The sequence below is a fragment of the Mytilus trossulus genome, chromosome 10, assembly GCF_036588685.1.
Source record: "Mytilus trossulus isolate FHL-02 chromosome 10, PNRI_Mtr1.1.1.hap1, whole genome shotgun sequence".
NCBI classification, from domain to species: domain Eukaryota; kingdom Metazoa; phylum Mollusca; class Bivalvia; order Mytilida; family Mytilidae; genus Mytilus; species Mytilus trossulus.
The window spans coordinates 65,859,644-65,880,862 of NC_086382.1; the positions used below are offsets into that span (position 1 = coordinate 65,859,644).

General features: G+C 33.8%; 1 long non-coding RNA gene across 1 annotated transcript; it reads left to right on the top strand.

Annotated features, from left to right (window-relative positions):
• Positions 1-10,602: 10,602 nt before the first annotated feature.
• LOC134688393 (uncharacterized) lies at positions 10,603-20,817 on the top strand. Its single transcript, XR_010101804.1, has 4 exons — positions 10,603-10,727; positions 11,738-11,808; positions 19,402-19,613; positions 20,582-20,817. It is a non-coding gene; the product is annotated as an uncharacterized LOC134688393 (long non-coding RNA).
• Positions 20,818-21,219: the final 402 nt, after the last annotated feature.

A 21,219-nucleotide genomic window follows, 5' to 3' on the forward strand; every position in this document is an offset into this window, starting at 1 on the left:
AAAACATTTCGCTTATGGAAAGAAATCCATTATATATATATTTTTGTGTAAATCGAAACAGACGTGTCGACGTCATATCTTAAAATAACTACAGTGAGAAATTTTCAAATCGATTTCGATTTAATTATATATGTACCTACGCTTCGTTTCTTTTCAATCATTAAAATATTAACAAAACTTTTCTTATTTTAAGATGTCAAATTATTTTACATCCAACTGTTCACTATTCTTTGCTCAGATGCATTAATAATAATAATTTTATTTGCAAAAATACACCCATATGGGTCAAGCAAACACAAATACAACATTTAATACAGACAGTGAAGAATTACAAATATAAACATAAAAAAAACATAGTTATAAATCTCATGAATCATGGTAAAATTATACAATGCATTTGCTTCGGACGCAATAAATTATATGTTGATTTCATTTTTTTACATCACTGGATCGATACCTCTGCTGGTGGACTATCAGTTCTCGAGGGTATCATCAGCTCAGTGGTCAGTATTTCGGTACTGACATGATTAAACACACTTTACTAAATTGTCCGTTTATAAATTTATAAATTATAAAGAAACTTAGGTTTTAACTCCCTCAGGCAAAAGTTGGCTATAGATGAATTTGGCTATTTATTTTAGGTATTTTTGACATATAGCTCTTCAGCGGTTTCGGTACTTATAGTACATCTTCGGATTTCAAATGTTTGGCGTTCCTGATGAAGGTAATTCAGAAAAGCGCTTCGGACGCAATAAATTAATAAAACGTACATGTACGTGTTGTTTTCAATTTTTTAAAGCCATATTCACACTGAGAATTATTCAAGATGAAGGTATTTCTCTTGATTTTGACTAGGTGTAACTTTAACACCAACTTTTTGCTTTGCTTCCTTTAATTACTGTAATCGATTTTAAAGTATCAGCCAAATTAGATCAACAAAATAAGAAATGAAATTCAGAATGGAAATAGGGAATGTGCCAAAGAGACAACAACCCGACCATAGAGCAGACAACAGCAGGAGGTCACCAACAGGTCTTCAATGAACGAGAAATTCCCGCACCCGGAGGCGTCCTTCAGCTGGCCCCTAAACAAACATATACTAGTTTAGTGATAATGAACGCCATGCTAAACTACAAATTGTACACAAGAAACTAAAAGTTAAAATAATACAAGACTAACAAAGGCCAGAGGCTCCTGACTTGGGACAGGCGCAAAAATGCGGCGGGGTTAAACATGTTTGTGAGATCTCAACCCTCCCCCTATACCTCTAGCTAGTAGAAAAGTAAACGCATAACAATACGCACATTAAAATTCAGTTGAAGAGAAGTCCGAGTCTGATGTCAGAAGATGTAACCAAAAAAAATAAACACAATGACAATAATACATAAATAACCTCAGACTACTATAGCAGTTAACTGACATGCCAGCTCCAGACTTCAATTAAACTGAATAAAAAATTATGTTTTCATCTTATGAATATCAGGCTCAATCCTCCTCGTCAGGGGTTTAGTATCATACCATCATAACATATATGAGAAGAACATAACCCGTGTCATGCCAACAACTGGTTTTTAAATAAATGTGTTTAGTTCCGGTGCAAAGACCCTATAAATGAATCAATATTAATGCCACAATATGCAATCTTTAATGATCTGACACCAGTATCGTAACTTTATCCCTTCTTAATAAGTCTATTTAAAGGTTTTGTTAGCTTCTGAGGTGAATACTGAAATTTTTGTGCTTTATAAAGAATATTTCCATAAAAAAACATGGATGTGAAATACCTGAACGTATGAGAAGTCTGCATGTTGAGCTATATTTACGGATGATGTCCTTATACCGATTATAAAATTTAGTAAATGTTTTGACTAGTTTGTGATATCGAAAACCCTGGTGTAATAATTTTTCAGTAAAACATAAATTTCTCTCGTTAAAATCTAAAACATTGTTACATACACGAGCGAATCGTACAAGTTGAGATATATAAACACCGTACGATGATGACAAGGAAACGTCATCATCTAAAAATGGATAATTACCGATAGGAAATGAGAAATCATCTCTTTTATCATAAATTTTAGTTTTAAGCTTTCCGTTAATGATATAGATATGAAGATCGAAGAAAAGGCAGTGGTCATTGTTTAGTATTAGCTTTATTTAAATTAAGTTCAAAGGATAAACCTTACATACTGAAGTCGTCATTATTGAGAGCCAAAATATCATCCAAATAACTAAAAGCATTATTAAATTTGTGTGTCGGATGTTGTTTCGATGGGTCTTTGCTGATTTTTGTCATAAATTGTAACTCGTAGCAATACTAAAACATGTCCGCAACAAGTGGTGCACAGTTAGTCCCCATTGGTATTCCGATAACCTGACGATATACATAATCTCCAAAGCGAACAAAAATATTGTCTAGTAAAAATTCAAGAGCAGAAATAGTATCATAGCATGTCCAATTGACATAGTTTTTTTGTTTATTGTTACTAAAAAATGACCTAAAAGAGTTTTAACATATATATTCACATTCTGACTTTTTAAATGCCCATTTAATTAGGTGTGTGATTTTTTTCTTAATGAGAACGTGAGGCAATGTGGTATATAGGGTAGAAAAAAAAAAAAACAACTTTGAACAGATTTAAAATCACCAATATAAGCATGCAGTTTATCAAGTACTTCCAACGAGTTTTTGACACTCTAAAAGTAATTAATTTCACTATTTTCGAACGCCTTATTTGAACAATTTATTATCAGGTTTTTGATTGTACCAACATAAACGATTCTCCTACAGGAGTTATTGTCAGTATTCATATCTATTATATGTATGCCAGTTTTAATCAAATAGTACGTTTCTATGTATGTTGCATTGGAGTTTGGTTTTGATGCACTCCAGTGTTCCTGTTGTTCCTGTTGTTCCTTTGTTATTAGTTTGTGTTTGGTTTTTTTCGTCGTTTCCCCGGATTTGATTTCTCTCAATCCAGGTATGACTTTTTGTATAAAATTGTATGTGAATAGATCGTTGAGACTACATGTACACAAATCGAGACGACCTTTTCTAAAAATTGTTTATAAAACGTAAAACCTACTGCTAAAACGGGACAAACATTAAACAAATCTAGTTTTCAGTGTTTACAGGGGAGATATTGTCACTAGATTTGCCACTGAATTATAGACATTGACATTGTTTTATTTGGAAGGTAGAAATTCTCCATTTATCAATTTATCAATTAAACTATGTACGTTTATGTTTAATGATTTTTAGAGTTGATACTGCAAAAGAAAGAAAAAACATTAAACCTGCTTACTGTCATATGGCGGACGGGGATAAACATCTAGACTTCACAATATCATAATGATATTAACCAAGATCTTCGGGCTCTTATGCGAAACCCTGAAAGTTTATCAATGTCTAAATTGTTGACGAGTTGTATAGAAAAAGTCGAAATAGACCAACAGATTACAGGAGTTAAGAGGACTCTATTATGTTATTTTATGTCTTCTATCTTTTTAGTGATTGTTTTGGAATCATCATGACAGACGCTCGTCGATCTAATAGCTAATCAAGCATATTTTCTTTCACTAAAGTTTGTTACTATAGTGTGCCTCTTCGTAATCGATTTTTGAGATTTGAACATTCGTAAGGAACTGTTGCTCTGATTTTTCAGACTGTTCAAATGTACAACAGTACCAGGTTCCGGAAGGGTTAGTCGCAAACAAACATGTTATATCCCGCATCATTCGAAATATTCATGTCCCAATCTAGAAGCCTATACTCATAGCTAGCGTTTGTGTTTGGTTGCTTTGAACCCATCTCATTTCTTTTTTTTACAAATCAGCTGGTGTGTTTTCTCTTTATTCTCTAATTTTGACAACTCGGGGTCTTTCAAAGCTTTCATACGGTATGATTTCTGCACAAATTTGAAGGCCATGACCATAACCTGTTCTTTTCCACATCTTTTGCAATTCAACAGTGGTTTCATTGGGTATTATACCACTTCTCCATATTTTGAATAAAAAACCCAGGTAGACAAACCATTAAAGGCAACATTAAGCTGACCGCTGTTCCATTGTGAAAATTTAAATAAGCAAAAAACAGCGACGTTAGTTTTCTTAGTACAATGCAAAAAAACACATCAATTATATAAGAAGCTATGAGTATGTGTCTAGTGTCGATTAACAAATTCAAGGTCTTTACAAATAACTGTGTTGCTTCTTCCGTATAATTGTTTTTTCGTGCATTGTATTAAAAACAATCAAGTCGTTGTTTTTTCTGCTGTGGTTAACAAAATAAATTCAGGATTAATTCCGGTTTACATGTATACCAATGAATGGAATATAAAATGATGAAGAATGTGAGGTTCTCACAAAAATATCTCAATATATCAGGTTATCTTTAATATAAGCTTTGGATTTCAAAAATTTTGGCCACGAGCATCACTGAAGAGACATGTATTGTCGAAATGCGCATCTGGTGCAAGACAATTGGTATCGTTAATTTTTAGCTCACCTGGCCCAAAGGGCCAAGTGAGCTTTTCCCATCACTTGGCGTCCGGCGTCCGGCGTCGTCGTCCGGCGTTAGCTTTTACAAAAATCTTCTCCTCTGAAACTACTGGGCCAAATTGAACCAAACTTGCCCACAATCATCATTGGGGTATCTAGTTTGAAAAATGTGTGGGGTGACCCGGTCAACCAACCAAGATGGCCGCCACGGCTAAAATTAGAACATAGGGATAAAATGCAGTTTTGGCTTATAACTCAAAAACCAAAGCATTTAGAGGAAATCTGACAGGAGGTAAAAATGTTTATCAGGTCCAGATCTATCTGACCTGAAATTTTCAGATGAATCGGTCAACCCGTTGTTGGGTTGCTGCCCCTGAATTGGTAATTTTGAGGAAATTTTGCTGTTTTTGGTTATTATCTTGAATATCATTATAGATAGAGATAAACTGTAAACAGCCATAATTTCAGCAAAGTTAGATTTACAAATAATAAGTCAACATGACCGAAATGGTAAGTTGAATCCTTTAGGAGTTATTGCCCTTTATAGCCAATTTTTAACCATTTTTCATAAATCTAAGTAATCTTTTACAAAAATCTTCTCCTTTGAAAGTACTGGGCCAAATTGAACCAAACTTGGCCACAATCATCTTTGAGGTATCTAGTTTAAAAAATGTGTGACGTGACCCTGACAACCAACCAAGATGGCCGCCACGGCTTAAAATAGAACATGGGGTAAAATGCAGTTTTTTGCTTATAACTCAAAAACAAAAGCATTTAGAGGAAATCTGACAGGAGGTAAAAATGTTTATCAGGTCAAGATCTATCTGACTTGGAATTTTCAGATGAATCGGTCAACCCGTTGTTGGGTTGTACTCCTGAATTAGTAATTTTGAGGAAATTTTGCTGTTTTTGGTTATTATCTTGAATATTATTATAGATAGAGATAAACTGTAAACAGCATTAATGTTCAGCAAAGTAAGATTTACAAATAAATCAACATGACCAAAATGGTCAGTTGACCCCTTTAGGAGTTATTGCCCTTTATAGTCAATGTTTAACCATTTTACATAAATCTAAGTAATCTTTTACAAAAATCTTCTCCTCTGAAACTACTGGGCCAAATTAATCCAAACTTTGCCACAGTCATCTTTGGGGTATCTAGTTTTACAAAAATGTGTCTGATGACCTGGGCCCAGTTGTTCAAAAGTGTCGTTAAGCTAACGCAGTCGTTAAAGTGTCGTTAGAGTGTCGTTAAATTTAACAAATTCGTTAACTGTTGTTCAAAAAATTTAACGACAAAAATAATGATAACCAGTCGTTAACTTTAACAACTTCTGAGAGGTCGATTAAATATTTAAGTTCTGGTTAAATATGGCCGCCTTTAGACAAGTACCTGTTCCACCTCACAGAAAAGAAAGGCATTTTCGCCTAAAAGATGACCCTTCTTTGAATTTGTCGAATGAGGAGTTACAAGAACGGTAGAGAGGGAATTAATTTCATTTCTAATCTAGTCAGTGATGATATTACAAGAGAAACCATGCTCTCACTGTACCACATATGGTTATGGTAACCCTGAGATTTCTAGCTAAAGGCAGTTCTTTGCAAGTAGTTGGAGACACAATAGACACAATAGGTAAGATTTCATTTATATATTTCTCATATATGATTTAAAATTAAGAAAACATTAGTAAAATTGTGTTAATCAATTGCTATAATGATCTTTGACTGATGTTTGAATTATAATTTCAATTTGTTATTTTTCGGATATGTAAACAAACGCCGGTAAATACACATTTGATTTTTTGTTCTTTACAGTCTATGGAAGAAGCGTATCGATAAAAACTTTTCTTATATCAATGAGCGATATTGTCTAATATCAATTGTAAACATGCAGACATTTCATGCGGAAAATGTTGTTTTTGGCAACGAAAAATTAAGTAAATGCTAACTTTTAAATTTATTGTTCAAATATAAACAACAATTGAGTCTAAATATACATTCAGAAGTTAGCTAAACGCTAACGTTTATGTCCGTGTAAAATTTGAAGTGCTGTGTTTTTCTTATATACATAAATAAGCAATGCGATACTTTTAAAATATCAATGCGATACTTTTAAAATATCATAGCGGTGTTTTTGTTATATCAATATTAGCACTTATTAGTATCAATATTTGACTGCTGTACCCATATTTTTACAATTTTACCCATTATGTCTGTTTTGTTTACGAAACGTTGTAAATATGACAGAATTTGATGAGACTGTCATACACGTGAGAGGTTAAGCGCTATAAAACCAGGTTCAATCCACCATTTTCAAAATGTAAAAATGCCAGTACCGATGTGGTTTAATAAACAATATCGTAATCAAATAGCTATCAAATTATTGTTCACATACTATATAACATTAATTTTTAGCAATTTTATAATGAACGCACCTAAATAATATATATCTGATATGCTCGCAATGCATGCATGTAAGACTTTCTTTATTGATAAAAATGAAACTAACTTGTGTTAAAGATGAATCATAATGTTCTCGTTCAGATTGATTCGACAAAATCTGACCTGTACTTTTGAATCTCCTTTTTTTTTATACAAATTAGACCGTTGGTTTTCCTGTTTTAATGGTTTAACACTAGTATTTTTTTTGTTCCTATATAGCGTGGTGCTTGCTGTGAGCCAAGGCTCCGTGTTTAAGGCCCTACTTTGATCTATAATGGTTTACTTGAAACAAATCATTATACTTTGTGTAAAGTTGTCTCATTCGAACTCATGCACCATCTTCTTATATCTATAAATCTTTAAAATATCCCTTTATAAATAACTGCTCTCTAGACCTCAAAAAACGTCATTTGGGTGCTGAATATTTTGTACAGTGCAATATAAACTAGTACACTTCTTTTAAAGCTTTAACGGTAACGACAGTTATGATGGTACAAGAACGATTACGTCAATAAAAATACCAAATAAACAGCACTGAAAGATCAAAATTTATAATTCTAGTATGACGTCGATTTGTGAACAACACTGTGACAAAATTCTCGATAGATCTAAACTTAGCACAGACTCAGAGGTATACATAATAATTGCTGTTATGTACAATATACTTTCCGCGTAAATATACATGCATTGGAACCTATTTGCAGACCCTTTGCCGATTTTATTGTTTTAAAAAGTGCAATTAAAAAAAAAATAACTATTATTCTTATTTGGATGCATAATAAAAAGAAGTAATGCAGACTCGGACTTCTCTTGAACTGAATTTTAATGTGCGTATTGTTATGCGTTTACTTTTCTACATTGGTTAGAGGTATAGGGGGAGGGTTGAGATCTCACAAACATGTTTAACCCCGCCGCATTTTTGCGCCTGTCCCAAGTCAGGAGCCTCTGGCCTTTGTTAGTCTTGTATTATTTTAATTTTAGTTTCTTGTGTACAATTTGGAAATTAGTATGGCGTTCATTATCACTGAACTAGTATATATTTGTTTAGGGGCCAGCTGAAGGACGCCTCCGGGTGCGGGAATTTCTCGCTACATTGAAGACCTGTTGGTGACCTTCTGCTGTTGTTTTTTTAAATGGTCGGGTTGTTGTCTCTTTGACACATTCCCCATTTCCATTCTCAATTTTACTTGTAAGAGCTCGAAGAAATCAATAGGATAAAATTCGAATATCACGGCCCCATCCATGTGTAAATTTCCAACAATCTATGGCTTTCCTGAATTATTTCTAAAATATAGAAAATACGTATACACATTTGGATTCGAGCGTCACTGATGAGTCTTTTGTAGACGAACCGCGCGTTTGGCGTTTACATCTTATCTATTTGTTTTCTAAACATTTTTTTTTAGCATTCATTGTAGAAATGAATTTATAACAAGCGATACGGATTGTTATTTTGCACTAAGAAATGTAAGCGAATTTATACGATCGGTTACTAGTCAAAAACTAAGGTCAAATCTCTGGTAACAATACAGCGGAATGTCCTCGCGGTTGTCGCGATGTAAAAACATTAACGGTACCAATTTTCCTGCACCAGATGCGCATTTCGACAATACACGTCTCTTCAGCGATGCTCGTTGCCAACATATTTGAAATCCAAAGCTTATATAAAAGATGAAGAGCTATAATCCAAAAGGTTGAAAAAGTATAGCCAAATCTGTGAAAGGAATCAGAGCTTTGCATGAGGGAGATACATTCCATAATTTCTAATAATTTCTAAAAATTTGCTACAGAAAATTTAAATAACACAAAAAATCCGTATTTACATGCCAGTACCAGTACCAAGGTACTGGCTACTAGGCTGGTGATACCCCCGGGAACTAACAGTCCACCAGCAAAGACATCGACCCAGTGGAAGTAATAACATTAACGGTCCCAATTTTCATGCACTAGATGCGCATTTCGACAATACAGTGTCTTTGAAGTGATGCTCGTTGCCAAAATATTTGAAATCAAAAGCTTATATAAAAGAGGGAGAGCTATAATCCAAGGTCCAAAATATAAAGCTAAATTTGTAAATAAGCGTCCATGTTGATAATAAATACAGTTTCTGTTTCACAAGATTTTTGATTTTCGTTCGATCTGAAGTTGTTCAATTTATAGTCTGAGGCTACTCAGTTGGTATCTTCAAAGATCGGGACAACAGCATTTGTACATTTTAATTTGTTTGGAATATTTATTTTACTATTTGAATATTCATTGCTGTATTGAATTGGATTGTTTGAATGAATGTTTTTTTTTTCTTTTAAGTAATGATTTTTTTCTTTATTTCGATATTACCCATGTGGATAGGCTATAGGAGTGTGACCTCAATGGCGGATTCAGCCGTTTCTAAAAGGGGGGTTTCATACCCAGGATAAAGGGTATCAACCATATATCCCCATTCAAAAGCATTGATCGGCCAAAAAAGGGGGTTTCAACCCCCGCCCCCTCCGGATCCGACACTGGACCTTTGTTAGAATCGAATAGGTCGGTAGACTATTTACAACCGCATTCAAATTCCGCCATTGCATCATCACTTCAAATAGAATTTGTCGGTTAAAGCATGTGATTGCAAAACAATAGACTGAACAGGTTGTTAACACTTTCAAATATCAATAGGGTCAAGCAACATTTAAAAAAAATGATAAGATCTTTTAAGCGTTAATTTTGTTACAGAAACAAAATTTTAGTGGTATTGATCATCAAACATTAAGCCGGTCATGAAATAAGTTTGTGAATTATGTTTGCAGTTCTTTTGACATGCATTGTGACGTGTCATCGTATTAATTCTATATTAGAAAACTATAGCAGTTATATTAGAAAAGTATCGCATTCATAAATTTTTGATATTAAAAAAATATCGCTATGATATAAGACAAACATCGCATTGATATTTTAAAATATAGCAGTATTTTTTACTTATAGGCGATTTTGGCTTATCCAACAATTTTATTCATCTCGATTGCATTCCACATAATTTGCTACATGACATTAATTGAATTTGTACATCTAAAAATGATAAATCGTGCATTTATGTCTCATTTATTCAAAAATTCAATTTTCTCGTTTAAATACATCTTGCTTGGTATAACTTTAAAATAATTCATGGAAATTATACAGCAGACGTATGTCTTGTTAAATGTCAGCCTGTTTTAAGAAAAGAATCATTACTTTATACCGAGAAATCTTCGTTCATGAGGAGTCGTTCATTCATAAAAATGTAAACATTCGTCTGAGATTTCCCGCAATGCAACTCGTTGATATAAGACAATATCGCTCATTGATATAAGAAAAGTTTTTATCGTATCGCACCTTCCATAGACTGCTTAAACGATCTTCAAAATAATATGTTTTTGGTTTGTTTACAGGTTTGCACACGGGAACTGTCTCGCGTATTGTGTCTAATGTGTTGACATCACTTTGAAACAAACGGGATCAATTCATCAAGTGGCCAAGGAATGTGGACGAAACAAGAGGAGACTTTTACCGTCTAAGTGGTTTCCCGAATGTGCTAGCTGTTTGTGATTTCGAAGGTAAAATATTTCTCATCTAATATGACATTGACCTTCGTAAATAATAAACTGGTATCAACTTTTCAGTGTGACTGGGACCCCTATAGTCTGTTTCTCAGAAAAGAACATTTTACTTTCACTTTCACTTTCACTTTCATTCAGTTCATCTAGGATCATATAGGACATGATTAGGGTTTTAAATGGTTTACCTACTAAAGATAACTTAAAATATTGGTAAGTCAAATATTAAAAGAATATATTAGTTTTCTTTAATGAGAAAAAGATTATGTTCAGGGGCCAGCCATTTCCAAAAAGGGGGTTCCCAACATAAGATAAAGCCTGAAGGGGAGCTCCAACCATATGTCCCCATTCAAATACACTGATAATCTTAAAAAGGAAGGTTTCCCTATCCAGTATCCACCACTGCTGTTTCTGATATATTCCTTAAATTTTCCCCTTTCAATCCAAAAGAAAGAAACATTAACATAGCCCTAGCTTTTGTACAATTTATAATTTGATATGTTGCTCTGATGACTGAATCAGCACATTTATGCATTATGCAACATGCATTACAACTTTTTTTTTCATATCATGGTTCCTAGTTTGAAACAATATAGTTGAGTCAAAATTTGTGAGTCTATACATATAAAAAAGAAGATGTGGTAAGATTGCTAATGAGACATTTCTCCACAAGAGACCAAAGGACACAGAAAATAACAATTATAGGTTTCCATACTGCCTTCAACAATGAACAAAGCCCCTACAGCCTATCAACTATAAAAGGCCCAGGAATGACAAGGTAAAACAATTAGAAAATAGAAAGCTAAGGCAGCAACCATTTGATTTTCTGGGGGGGCTATGGTTTTTTTTCGCCTTTGGCGAAGAACAATCTATTTGTTTAGCGACAAACCAAAAACAATTATTTTCTTTCCATTTTAGCATTACATATACATGTAGTGGCAGCTGAGGGTGAAACAAACAATTTTTTTTCTCAGGGTCCAAAACAAATTAACCTGGAAACAAACTTTTTTTTTTCCAAAAAAAAACCCATAACACCCCCCAGAAAATCAAATGGTTGCTGCCTAATGGCCTACAATGTAGCTTATTTATGCGTTAATATTGTGCAATAAATCTGTTTATGCTATTAAAACATTTCTTTTTTCTAAAGATTATATATTCTTTTTTCTAAAGATTATATGTATTCTTTTTTCTAAAGATTATATATAATCTTTTACATTTTGCAGGTAAATTCACAAACATAAATGCAAACTGGCCAGGTAGCAGTCATGATTCCCACATATTCCGGACTTCAGAGGTGTGTATTTTATTACAATGTTCATGATGTTTGTCATCTTTTATTACACATGTAGTCATATTCTCCTTCAAGCACTCAAATCAATAATTCTATATATATGACGCCCGTCAAGCAAAAACCACCCTTATCGCATTTGACGTCGTTATCGGTAGTCAACGCTAGAATGTAACGTAGAACAAACCGATAAATTGCACGTTGAAATTGAGATATTTTTTCTAAACATAGCGTTATCCATGTGAACTGAACAGTATATTCTTAAATTAATACATTTAAATACTTCTACTAAAAAAAATGCCGTATTTACGATTTAAAATTTAATTTTGTGATGAATTTCTATTAAAACTTTTCAAATGCTTGTTTTGACACGCTGTATATTCTTACTGTCTTGAGAGGAATGATTTATAAACAATATAATAAAATCCCACACACTAGCAAGTCTCATTATGACATAGTACCACGATATGTGATGATTTACGTATTAACCTTCTACAATATATAAATGATACCAATGTTGTGTGAAAAAAACCTCCAGTTTTTTTCCGCAGCTAGATTTCTTTTATACTTTTAAAACGGCAAGTCTTTGTATGAAGAACCCATGAAAATAATCTAATATTTGGCACAACATCATTATGCATGCCAACTGCGGAAAATCTTATATGGTTAATCACACGAGAGAGTTTGCTTACAAAAAAATTAAGTACGACAGAGAAGAAAGTCTGTCTGAAATTTTTCGTCTTTTATTTTGCCACGTTTTAATTCGCAATATTAACTACTGTACATAAAACAATAAACCATTTGTTCAAATGAAAAACATTCTATGAGTATTTTATCAGAAAAAATATCAAACAAGAATGTGTCCCAAGTACACGGATGCCCCACTCGCACTAAAATTTTCAATGTTCAGTGGACCGTGAAAATGGGCTAAAAACTCTAATTTGGCATTAAAATTAAAAAGATTATATCAAAGGGAACATGACTGTGTACTAAGTTTCAAGTTAATCGGACTTCAACTTCATAAAAAACTACCTTGGCCAAAAACTATAACCTGAACTGGGACGAACGAACGGTACGACGAACAAACGAACGACGGACTTACAGACCAGAAAACATAATGATCCTCTACTATCGTAGGTGGGGCATACAAATTTGCAATGCGTTTAAAACTGTAAGAATGAGACAAATATCAGTTCATAATTATATCACACACTTTAAAAAACTAGAGGCTCTCAAGAGCCTGTATCGCTCACCTGATTCTACTTGGGTTTTTGAAATCATATAAAAAAATATAAAATTTGGCTAAAAGTGACAACACAACCTCATTTATAAGAAAAGGAACATGTTTAATTTCATTCAAAAGTCCCCCACTGGCGGCCATCTTGGATGACGGATCGGCTACAAAGTAACAACACTTGGTCAGCACCTCATAAGGAACATTCATGCCATGTTTGGTTTTATTCCATTCAGTGGTTCTCTAAAAGAAGTCATTTGTATGCATTTCCCATAGGGTCCTATGTTAAACTAAGTTCCCTGCTGGCGGCCATCTTGGATGATGGATCAGCTACAAAGTAACAACACTTGGTCAGCACCTCATAAGGAACATTCATGCAATGTTTGGTTTTATTCCATTCAGTGGTTCTCTAAAAGAAGTCATTTGTATGCATTTCCTTATAGGGTCCTATGTTAAACTAAGTCCCCCGCTGGCGGCAATCTTGGATAATGGATCGGCTACAAAGTAACAACACTTGGTCAGCACCACATTAGGAACATTCATGCCATGTTTGATTTCATTCCATTCAGTGGTTCTCTAAAAGAAGTCATTTGTATGCATTTCCCATAGGGTCCTATGTTAAACTAAGTCCCACGCTGGCGGCCATCTTGGATGATGGATCAGCTACAAAGTAACAACACTTGGTCAGCACCACATAAGGAACATTCATGCCATGTTTGGTTTCATTCCATTCAGTGGTTCACTAGAAGAAGTGATTTGTATGCATTTCCAATAGGGTCCTATGTTAAACTAAGTCCCCCGCTGGCTGCCTTCTTGGATAATGGATCAGCTACAAAGTAACAACACTTGGTCAGCACTCCATAAGGAACATTCATGCTATGTTTGGTTTCATTCCATTTAGTGGTTCTCTAGAAGAAGTCATTTGTATGCATTTCCCATAGGGTCCTATGTTAAACTAAGTCCCCCGCTGGCGGCCATCTTGGATGATGGATCGGCTAAAAAGTAACAACACTTGGTCAGCATCCCATAAGGAACATTCATGCTATGTTTGGTTTTATTCCATTCAGTGGTTCTCTAAAAGAAGTCATTTGTATGCATTTCCCATAGGGTCCTATGTTAAACTAAGTCCCCGGCTGGCGGCTATCTTGGATGATGGATCAGCAACAAAGTAACAACACTTGGTCAGCACCTCATAAGGAACATTCATGCCATGTTTGGTTTCATTCCATTCAGTGGTTCTCTAAAAGAAGTCATTTGTATGCATTTCCCATAGGGTCCTATGTTAAACTAAGTCCCCCGCTGGCGGCCATCTTGGATGATGGATCGGCTACAAAGTAACAACACTTGGTCAGCACCCCATAAGGAACATTCATGCTATGTTTGGTTTTATTCCATTCAGTGGTTCTCTAAAAGAAGTCATTTGTATGCATTTCCCATAGGGTCCTGTGTTAAACTAAGTCCCCTGCTGGCGGCCATCTTTGATGATGGATCGGCTACAAAGTAACAACACTTGGTCAGCACCACATAAGGAACATTCATGCCATGTTTGGTTTCATTCCATTCAGTGGTTCACTAAAAGAAGTCATTTGTATGCATTTCCAATAGGGTGCTATGTTAAACTAAGTCCCCGCTGGTGGCCATCTTGGATAATGGATCGGCTACAAAGTAACAACACTTGGTCAGCACTCCATAAGGAATGAATATTCATGCTATGTTTGGTTTCATTCCATTTAGTGGTTCTCTAGAAGAAGTCATTTGTATGCATTTCCCATAGGGTCCTATGTTAAACTAAGTCCCCCGCTGGCGGCCATCTTGGATGATGGATCGGCTACAAAGTAACAACACTTGGTCAGCACCCCATTAGGATAATTCATGCTATGTTTGGTTTTATTCCATTCAGTGGTTCTCTAAAAGAAGTCATTTGTATGCATTTCCCATAGGGTCCTATGTTAAACTAAGTCCCCGGCTGGCGGCCATCTTGGATGATGGATCGGCAACAAAGTAACAACACTTGGTCAGCACCTCATAAGGAACATTCATGCCATGTTTGGTTTCATTCCATTCAATGGTTCTCTAAAAGAAGTCATTTGTATGCATTTCCCATAGTGTCCTATGTTAAACTAAGTCCCCCGCTGGCGGCCATCTTGGATGATGGATCGGCTACAAAGTAACAACACTTGGTCAGCACCTCATAAGGAACATTCATGCCATGTTTAGTTCCATTCCATTCAGTGGTTCTCTAGAAGAAGTTCAAAATGTAAATTGTTAACGACGACGACGACGGACGACGACGGACGACGACGACGACGGACGCCAAGTGGTGAGAAAAGCTCACTTGGCCCTTCGGGCCAGGTGAGCTAAAAAAGTGGGGATACACTGTTTTGCCTCTGTCTGTCCTTTAGTCAATTCATCCTACAGTCCGTCCGTTTGTCCCATGAATATTTTCGTCGCATTACAAGGATTTCTATAATTTGGTTTCAGGGTTTATATAATTCACTTATATCGTGCGATGCGTTTTCAGATTCATCACCCAACAACTTCCTGTTTATCGAAATATTTCGGCGGGGGTATCATCAGTAAGCAGTAACTCAAATGTTTCACTTGTTTTAAATGCTTTAACGTTTACTTAAATCTCCTACTAGAATCGCCAAAATCGGCTTTAGAGGTCTCCCGGCCACTCATTGTCTAAGTGGAAAGGGGATGGAATTAGCTCGGCTCATACGGCACAAAAACTATAATAAACCTACATTTCGATTCTTTGGCTAGGATGTTGTCTTTTTGACAGATTCTGCATTAATTTTCCTTTCTCAATTTTTTACAGTTTTATCGTAATTATTGTTTTACATTTTCTAAAAGCGAACAAAATATAGGTGTTCTGCTTCCATTCGAAAAAAAATTCTTTTCATCTTTTATTCTTAAATGGTCTGTATGGTAGGCCATGAAGAAACAAAACAGCAAAGAAAGGAAGAAAAAACAACGAAAATAAAAGATGCTAGAGGCTTGAGCTTATTCGAAAAATGATTAACCATTTTGGATGCATACACGAGAATTGCTTAAGCTGGTTAATCATTGTTACAATGTTTTCAAATATATGTATACTATTTAATGGTCGCAGTTCAATTTCATTTGTCTTTATTTTCTTTGATTGTGAATAAAACGAGATGCGGGATATTGTTTGACTTAAATTGAGTTGTTAACTTTGTTGAAATAAATATGCAACTCCAGTACGAAAGGTTATACAACGACGAGAAGACAATTTTTAAATTGATGTTTTTGACTTAATGATCAAAAGTCACTGACTGTATCACCCATCGTGTAAATCTCTTAATTCACGGAAAGATAAGGTTAACAATCCGATAATAAACTTTCAATGGAATTTTTAAACGCCATGTAAAAATCAGAAACAGAAACAGAAACAAATGCAATTTTGCAATGTTGCGTTAATTTTCAAAAAAGATGATGCTGGATATATTACAATGATCTGTAAACATGAAGCAAGGAGTAATTGAGGCAGCACAGGCTGAAAAAACACCATATAATTAGATCACATCAAATAATCTTGTTGTTCTTCATATTTTTTTTCAATCTTGAAATGTCATACTTTAGATGTTAAAAAACGATCTATTTTATTTTGCATAATATTGAAATTTTCAAGTTCACTTCGAATCGATATCCAGCGAAACTTATTATAATTATAGTAATACATAAAAATAGTTAATATTTATTACGAAGACGGACAGATTGAAATTTCGCACACGAGATATATTTTTAATGTTATTTAATAAAGTTTTTAAATGTTATTTTTCGTTTAAATCACTTTTAGTATAACGTGCGTTATAGTTTGTTTTGTAAACATTTACATGCGTATATATTTATTGCAAGAAATATATCTGAAACGGACGAAATTGCACACGCAGATGCAGTTCTCATTTAACGATAACATTGAAGATAATACATGTAGAAATGAACTATCCAAAGAAGGCAAAGATACGTATTTATTGGGTAAATTGAAATAAACGGGCGTAGATAAATCCCGTTCTAGATACGGGGAGCGAAAGCGAACACAATTTTACATAAACTTTTGACAACAGGTAAGTTTGTCGAGATGTATAGCTGTTACCTATAATAGTATTCGAGAGTCCCGTTTAAAATCTTTGTTTAACCACATCAACAGTAATAGAAAAACAAAGACAATATCAAAATTTTAATAGACGTCTGAGGGAATTTTCAAATATGGTACAATATTTGAAAAAATAGGCTAGTCTGCATGGTTTACCACAAACAGTACCCCATAACAGACATGACTCTAAACCTCAAATTGTGTTATCTTCTTGTGAATTAAAACAGTCGGTTTTTGACACATATGTACCAGCATTTCAGACAAATGGAACTGTATGTAGATATAAGAAGATGAGCATGAGTGTCAGCGAAACAACTCACCATCCATGTCATAACTTAAAAAGGTAAACCCTTATAGGTAAAAGTACGGTCTTAAACAGGAGCATTTATAGACTAGATATGTGCACTGAACAGAATGAACAAATGTCTGGTCGCTTTGCTGTCCGCACATAATGTTTGCATCTATATATTCGTATGTCGTAGGTGGGACCCTTATACTAGTATAATAGTCCCATGTCGTACGTATATGCCTTCAACATTGAGATAAAACATACCGTATTGTCGGCTATAAAAGACCCCGATATGAAAAATCTGAAACAATTAAATTAATTACAGCCGATTCCATTGAGTGTGTAGGCAAGGGTAATAACTTTGGTTATCTAAGGTATACGACAATCCTTTCGGAGTAGCCTGGTCTTATAACAGACATATAGATTGGTTATCTGTCGGATGAGTTTACATTTAAAGGAGTGTAGTTCACCTGAACTAAAAATGACTTCACGGGTAAGCTAGTCGCGAATCAAGCTAACCAAAGATATTACCTTTGCCTTCACACTCAATAGAATCGGCTGTAAATTAATACCAGTATTAAACGCCCTATTGGCAAAATACATTCCACTCCTTTAGATTAAATGTTCAAAACACTGACCTTCCACTACAAATTCCCACATTGAGCTCCTTTAATCTATATTTCATTTCTAATTTTATTGTCAATTTGATTTTGAATGGCAATATGAATAGATTCAATCTGAACCTGAGAAAGTTCGAACCCCATGAAAAACAGATAGTGCCCTGTAAGAATCAGGAGTTCACACTTCAGTGTTGTTGTTTTTTATTACATTTTAGATAACACTGAAAATTCTACCAACATAAAAAGAATTCTTTTATATTTGAAATCCAACAAATGAAAGTCTTTATTGTTCTGTTATTGTAGGAGAAAAAAATCGGTATTTGACTGACTATCTTGCTTTGTGTCTGCTACATGTAACTGGACAATATTAGTACAAATAAGCCTTTGGTCATACTAAACGTTTGGTAGATTTTGTCAAGCTAAAAATTTTTATTGACGATCAAACTGTGATACTGTATCGCATGTGACAGAATTCTTCCAAAAATCATCATCAATAAGTTAAGTCGTTTAACATTGTAAGCAAAAGAACGATGAAACTACTTAGAAAATGGATAGATTAGAAACCAATTTTATCTGTTTAGATCATTAAACCTATTCTATGGTATCAGAAAGTACCATTATTTCATCGTTGCTCATGATAAATCAGAAATTAATTTTGCCAAAAAAAATGCACAAAATAAAAGAAATAGATACTCTGCATCGTCCTTGATAATAGTTCGATAAGTTGGCTCGTCCTGTAGATATTCATGCAGTCAGAACTGCACGTGTTAGGTAGGAACATCTATACATGTATAAAAAAAAATCGTCCATACGTTAGGAAGGGATATCAGGTTACATTTTGTCAAGCACCAGCAGAAGAGTAAAGTAGTAAATTGCAGCAAACTTAAATCGACGTCAAAGTGTATGATTTCAACGTTACGTTGAATTTTACGTTAGAACACATTTCATGTGTTACCAAAATTGAAATTTCTAAACTAATTTTTCACCGATCGTTTTCATATTTTTTACATTGTGTTGGCATAAGTATTTTCTGTTTAATTAATTAAAAATCTGATAATTCATAATTTTTGCCATAAGGGTCGTTTTTGCTTGTCGGGTGTCATATATATATATAAAAGAAGCAATAAATTACTTTTAAGGGGTGTCTATGTTTAAGAATATTGATGTATAAAAACTGAAAAAAGGAATATTGAAAAATAGTCTTGCTCAATATGATTTTAGGTTTTCTAGTGTGACTCCTCTTTTAAAATAAAGCTGAATATATCAATTTAATTATATAAATGGTAGTTTTAACAAAATATTTGTTGTTAAAAGAAATATAAACCTTTATTTATAGGTGTGTACCTACATGGAAGAAAATGGTGGATGAGCAAATGGTGTATTACTTGTGGATAGTGGTTATCCATGTCGACCATTTCTGATGACGCCATATCTGAATCCTATACTAGATCATCAAAAAAGTACAACAAATGCCACTGTTCAACCAGAAGTGTAATAGAGAGAACATTTGGGAGGCTGAAGAGACGGTTCCATATATTACACTCAGAGGTAAAGTATAATAGAATAACTTTTTATATAATGATCATGCAGTCAGTGAAAAAAAAAACTTTTCAGGGGCAACGCTAATGCCAGTAATGGGGTATATTTGTGAATTAATGTTGGTGTATTCAGTTGAAGCAAACTATTTTTTTTATTATGTGACTAATCTGCTCATTTTTGAAAGCCGTACTTTGACCTATAGTTGTTAATTTCTGTATCATTTGGTCTCTTGTGGATAGTTGTCTCATTGGCAATTATACCATATCTTCTTTTTTTATATTTGCATTCATATATTTTAACAAAAAGTTTAATACCCCAAAAGAAAAGTACATAGAGTTTGTTTTTGGGAAATTTGGTCTATACTGTTTATGACTTAGGGGCCAAATAGAGGCAGAAACAAGCATTGTTCTAGTTTTCCAGACAATTACTTGTTTATTATTATATGGTTCTCTCTGAAATTGTACCACAAGGTTCCATATCACAAATGGAAATTTGATAAAAGGGGAAATATATATTTAGTATACAGTTGGAAAACTTAATAATCCAGCAATTGATGTATAAAAACCTTACCACAATCAAGAGGTGAATAGTAAGTGCTACTAACACAATACTTGGACAACATAAATTTTAATTAATTAATAAATAAGTAAAACATCTTTTGAAATGCTTACCAAAATGTGATGCATGTTAAACCACTATAGAGACATTTTATGTAGTATTATGTATAGCTTACTATAGGCTCCAATGTTGAATATCATTCTGTAAACTTTTATATTTCATTACTTTAACAACAGAAAATGGTCTCATTGCCACTCATACAAGTGATCTCACAGCTGTCTATTTTTATACATTGTATATAATACACACATGCAATGCCAACATTTGAAATACTATAAAATACTACTTTAGCAAAATGCTGATAAGAAGACAATTATTGAGTGTAACAAATTAAGTTATGATTTTTTTTAAAATTTCAGATAAGAATGAAACCGGGCAAGGCATGCAAAATAATAGTTGCTTGTGCTATACTCCACAATATATGCATTTTGTTGAATGAACCAGACATTGAAGATAGTGGAGTAATTGTAGGCAATAATGGTGATTGGGAAACATTTGAATGGTCATCAAGATGGAAGAGCTGTTAGAGATCATATTTCCACAACATTTTTTAATCATTGAAAATCAGAAATAAATCATGACAACATTTGTTAATACTTTTTTTTATTAGAAACAATGGAATAAGAGAACAAGAATCATCAACACAGACAAATAAATAAATAAAAATTAATTTTGACTATGCTTCTGTATTTAGCAGAGCATCTAAAATCATGTTTTCACTATCAATAGTTTTCTTCTGGATCATCATGTTGTAAAAATGCATTTGTCTTTGGAAAAGTTCCATCTGCATTTCATTTCTTTTCAGTTCACTTTCTAAAACAAGACACTGCAGCTCATACACATCATCTACAGTCCTCTTTGTTTATTTCTTCTGCATACTTTCACTGAAATTTATAGAAATTTTGCTGTTTGGTATTTTTATTATAAAATCTAACTCAATATTTAGTAGATGTGTTAATAATGTATCATTGCCAATGAGACAATTATTCAAAGAGAC